We start from the raw sequence: 5,870 nt of genomic DNA on the forward strand, positions 1-5,870 counted from the left end.
CCCGGCCTGGCCCCGCCGCCTTCCGCCGGAACCGCCGCCCGCGCCCGCCCCGCTGCGGCCGGGAGGGCGCCCCAGGCGGGGCCTGCGCTGCCGGTGCCGCCCCACGAGGGGTGCGGGCGTGTTGGGGGGGGGTCAGAGGGGGTAAAGAGGAGCGAAGCAAAGGGCATCGCAAGGGAAGTCCGCGATAAAAGATGCAGCAGCCAAAATCTGGCAAAACCGGGAGACAGAAGTGAGCAAGGCGTTTTTGGAGTAGTGACGGGAGCAGAATCACAGAATGGTTTGGGTTGGAGCGGACCGTAAAATCGCTTTGTACCAACCCTTCTGCCATGGGCAGGGACACTTTCCACTAAACCAGGTTGTGCAAAACCCCATCCAGCCTGGCCTGGAGTGCTTCCAGGGATGGGGCATCCACAACTTGTCTGGGAAACCCCAGTGCCTCACCACTCCCATAATAAAGAATGAAGAGCTTAAAACTGTGAGAGAGTGGGGACAGGATGGGCAGAGAGAGTCAGAATGAGAACAAAGCCTGGTGAGAAAACTGGCTTGGGGTGAAGCAGGAAGGTCAGAATGAGGGTCTGGAGGTTGGGTAGGGAGAGAGAAAACCATTGGGAAGCAGACGTGTGATAGGGCGCAGTGATACAGATAACCATGTTTTACTCACATGTTTCTTTACTGTGGGGTCTTGTTTCAGGCAATATCTCAAGATATAACCTGGGAAAACGCCATTAAGGGACCTGAGGACTTGAGAGAGTTGGAGCATGTTTAGAATAGGAGGTTGGTTGGAGACAAGGGAAAGTGCAGTGATGATCAGACCACAGCATCCTGCCCTGTAGAATCAGATTCTATCCTTTTATCTCCTGTAGAGAATTTATATGATGGTGCACTAGGTTTGAGAGATTTCCTGCATGAAACACTGGGTGACGGACTGTTCAGTTCTACTTAGATTATTCAGAGTGTATCTATATGATGCATGAAATTCATGTCTCTAAAGACCATTACAAAACCTGCCTTGAGATCACTGGGACAGGCTTTCTCAGACAAAAATTATGGACTTGGGATCTCTTCTTACCTGCTAACCTGCTTAATAGACAGTGAAAGAGCATGAGAAAGAAATGTAGCCTTCATATCTGCTCTGCTTTTAGCAGTAGTGCTAAAATGGAGAATACCATTCCTAAAGCACAACAGGCCGCCTGGAATGTGCTTGTTTTTGACAAGCTGGGATACTGGGTGTTATGTTACCTGCATTCAATGCATGATAAGTGTGCAGTTTGTCTGCTGTGCTGTCTCTTTCCCTTTGTATCAGTGTATTTTAGGTAACAAGGCTGTACAGCCTCATGAGGGTGCAAGATGTCCTCAGGATTTATAAGACATTTCTTACAAAAAATATGCAAAGAGGAGTTTGGATGCAGAAGGATGTTTAGGTGACAGTAGCACAACTACAACAACAAATTCCATCCATTTACAGAAAAAAAAAATCTTAGTTGTGTACTGAATCACCCACCATCTTACATCTGATATAAACAAAAATATTAAATGCCAGTGTTAGTCAGGGCTCGAATATGTCTATCACTACAGTAATTAAATACTTTAGAAATGCAGGGAAAGATTGCACCAGTTCTAGCATTCATGTGGATCTAACTACAACTGCAATTAGGATGATATATCACCTTCATATTTCAAAAGTGAAGATGCAGTAAAACGAAAACCTTTCAACACAAGTTGTTTAGCAACAGCCAAATGCTGTGCATAAAATTGAATTGTGAAGTGCAAAATATTTTGAGAATTATGATACTCCTCTTCTTAAGGAAACAATGCTACATTGTTAATGAAGTGCAGTGAATTGCACTATTGTATAAGAACAAGATGCCTCTTCTTTTATAACATTGCAGCCCAATATCCTGCAGCCTGCAGGAGCAACCACCATCAGGTAAGGCTAAAGCTATGTGGGAATGCCTCCTAATACTCTCCTATTCCCCAGCCACCTGCAGCTGATGGCATGCTTTCTGTCTGTTTAGCAAGACAGTGGATTTCTTCTCATGATTCTTGTCAAGTTTACCCACAGTTGTTGCATGAGAAGGAACCTTTTCCATTTTGAATGTGGCTTGTCCCAGCTTTAAATGATGCTTCCCTTATAAGAAGAATAAGTGAGCATTTGATCCATACTCAGCTGCTGTACTGGTGGATTTTATAGATATCAGTCCTTATAATCTCTTCCAGGATGACAAACCCTGGCATATCCAATGTTTCTTCCTGTGGGAGCTTGTCTGTACCTCTGGTTTTCCCCATTACTCTCTTTTCTTGTTGTACTTTACCCTACTAGAGGTACCCCCTTCAGACCAAGGCTGCACTGATAGGTCTGACCTAGGCAGGGCAATGCACTTGGGCTGTGAGTTCTAGCACACATGACTTTAAAATGTGGCACTTATACCAGCAGAAAGATGCTTGTGACAACACTTGTTTCACTTTAGGTTGCACTGGCAAGTAGCATGTTTCAATTAAAGTAAAATAAGCCGTTCTTAAAAGATTTCCAGTGATGAGATTCTACTGATAAAAAAGTCATATGTAATGAAATTAGTAAAAGTTTGCTCTTGACAAGGAGCCTGTTTTACAGGAAGATAATGGACTGCTTCACACTGAGTTGGTGCAGGGCTGGTATGTCTTTTCCCTAGAACCAGACATGATTTGCCTGATCCACGTGGATGCCAACAAAGCAACCTGCATTGCTGCAGCCTGTCCCCAGGCCAGCTGCCCTTCCCTGCCCACCCTTGCTTTCCTCTGGTACATCCTGTTCTGAAATGCTTCTTCTCTACTCCCCCACATATTTCTGTGTCTTGCTCCTTGCTCTCACACAGAGTTATGCTTCAAAGCCCATCTTGGACCTATCTGTTGTTATTATTTTTATATATCTTAGGGGATAGTGAGGATCTCCCCTTTGCAGTGATCCTGGCTTTGCTGCTTTTATCTGTGCTTCTCAGAAGGTGACCTTGCCTCCCAACTGGCTTTAAAGCATTTCATTATTTCCTTTTGAAATCCCTTTTCAAAGCTAATTTCCATGACAAATACTGACCAAATAATGATAATATGAAGGATTCTGGGAATAACACCTGCAGCTATTAAAAATAAAACAAAAGCAAACACATGCAATGTTTATGAAATGGAACATATCCTCACTATAACTCTTACCTGCTCAGTAATTCTGAGCTCCACCCTTATATTCACATCTCCCTTACCATGTAAGAATAGTGCTGGACAAAGACATCTGAGACAAGATGAAGCTTTTTATATGTTTATGTATGAACTCCCAGAAAACAGCATTCACGCTTCCCTTGAAGGCAATTATTGAATTAGATATATATCTGAATATAATGAAAAAGTCAAATAGGTTATCAATATCTCTCTTTATAAGCAGATGATAAGACTAAAAACATTAAGAACAGTATTTAAACAGAGTAAAATTTTCTAATTTACATGTTTTTAAAGTCAAGTGGTTCTAGCACCTTTATGTGGTGGATAAGGTGAAAGAAATATCTGAGAGTGTTTAAGTCAATGCATTACATTCTCTCTTAGCAGGAAGGGATAGGTAAACCTGAATTCACTGCATGAGAATCTCTAATCTCTGTAATTCATATATTGAAAGATTTGATTCAGCTGAAGTATCTGGACAACTTTCTGCAACCTGTGCCCTGGTTCTGGCTGATCAAAATGCCAGTAATAATGGTCTTCGTACTTGAATTTTTTCTCCCTGCTGCTCTGTATCTTTTCAGTCTTTAGCTTCACACATATAAGAAAAAGGATTGCTTGAAGAGGCATTATTCCAATGAACTGTGCACTGGTAGGTGGCAAATGGTGACATCTGGGGAATTTATATGGAAAATAATGGCAAGCTAAGTGAGAGTTTTGTCTTTTAGCTTAAAAATAGTCTCTAATAAAGAGGAGAAGATAGAGAGCGTGTCGCTTCACCAGTTGCAGATGTACACAGAAGGACATACAATTGGATGTAAGCTTCAGAGACACTCCAATTCTCTCAAAAGGTACTGGCCAATGTACAAATAACCAAATACTCAAATACTATTCATCACTTGCAGAATTAGAGGTCTCACAGTAATATCTCCTTTACACTTTTTTTGTAAAGGTGAGAGTCCACTAAGCAAATGCAAATCACAAGATCAGGGTTGTTTGACATAAGATTTTGTGACCATCTGTGATCGAGTGGGTTTTTTTCTGTGTCAAAGTCCCCTTTGACAGTTAGATATGACTGATCTGGCACATGAGAAAGTAATTTTCTGTGGCAATATTATCTCAGTGGGAATTAAGCTATGATCCTCTTGAAAACTTTGTTCTTCTAATTTTTGTTCAGCTTTTGCTTTTATTTCAAAATGCATAGACTCATTTGGGTTGAAAAAGATCCCTGAGCTCAGCTATTAACCTAACATTGCCAAGGCCAGTACTAAACCGTGTCCTATGGTGCCACATCTGCAAGTCTCTGAAATACCTCCAGGGATGGTGACTCAACCGCTTCTCTGGGAAGCCTGTTCCAATGTTTGGCAACTCTTTCCATGAAGAAATTTTTCCTAATAATGCAACCTATATCTCTTCTGGTGCAACTTGAGGCCATTTCCTCATGAAGGAAATCCCAGCTTGAACATGAAGCCATCCCAGATAGATTTTCTTTTTTTTATGGTAGATGAGCTGAACAAATGTTTGAAAGACACAGAGCAAACATGGTATCCAGACAGGTTGTTTAAGTCTGTTTCTTATTATACAGTGCATTTTTGATCTCCTAATTGCCTTTTTAAAGACACCTTAAGTCTCAGCCTTCTAGTAATGGGCAGTATCCTCTAATTGTGTTGTAGCTGTACTCAGATTGTGTCATTAGCCAAATCTGTGGGACCTGCAGGGTACCTAAAGGGTACTTCAGCCACAGCTCCACATTCTGCGATTCTAGGACAGAATATGAATTTTAATTGCTCTTACATCTATATAGTGAAGGGCTCTGGGTTTCTTTGTTGTTATCTTGTTTGCTTTTGTTTTGTTATTTTTTTTAAATGTGAATGCATTTTTTTTGGGTTTGGTTTTTTGTTTTGTTTTGTTTTCTTTGTGAGCAAATTCAGCTGCTTGCTGCTGTCAAAGCACCTTTGAATCATGTGGGAATTGTAATTAATTGGAACAGTACCTATTTGGTCTTGCCAGTTATCAGACACTCTTAACCTAATGCTTCTGTTTCTGCCCAGTGTAGTCTTGGGTTTAACTTTTTTTATTCCTTTTATTTTTTTGTGTGGTAGTAAAAAGTGCAGTGGAATCATATCCAGTTCCATAGCTTTAGCTAGGTAATCGGCCAGATCTTTTATTTTACAAATGGTCACTATTTGTTTGCACATTTGGAAGGGCTGCTGATGTAGTTTAAGCCAAAGAAGGCCACATAATAGGATTGTGAATCCATCAGGGACATCTTAAAAATTAGTTTGAAGATGTGTAGCTTTTATTCTTCTTCATCATAAAGCATATTGATCACGTAATTGGGATTTTATATATATTCCTATAAGTAAGTTTTATAGTGCTTTATTGGAGCTCTGTTTTCCAATATAGCTCTGAAAATTATAACTTCATGTTTCTCTTGTTGGTTATTAATTTTTACTTGTGGATTTGTGGATTTTTTTGCATTGTATGAGAGCCTTAATCATAAATCCATTATACTTAATAATATCTACATCTCACTTAAAAGATCGTTTCTAATCTAAAGAGAGAGTAGCAACTTTGTGTGAAGAATGCAAGAATTTTTATGCTTTCAGGCCGAAGAGTGGTGTCAAAGAAAGACAGTTCAAAGCATATGGCCATAGGCAAGTGTTTTCGGAAACCATCCATTTTCACCT

This window comes from Melozone crissalis, unplaced genomic scaffold (assembly GCF_028551555.1).
Source record: "Melozone crissalis strain CALT ecotype California unplaced genomic scaffold, PUWL_Pcris_2 ptg000042l_1, whole genome shotgun sequence".
Taxonomy (NCBI): domain Eukaryota; kingdom Metazoa; phylum Chordata; class Aves; order Passeriformes; family Passerellidae; genus Melozone; species Melozone crissalis.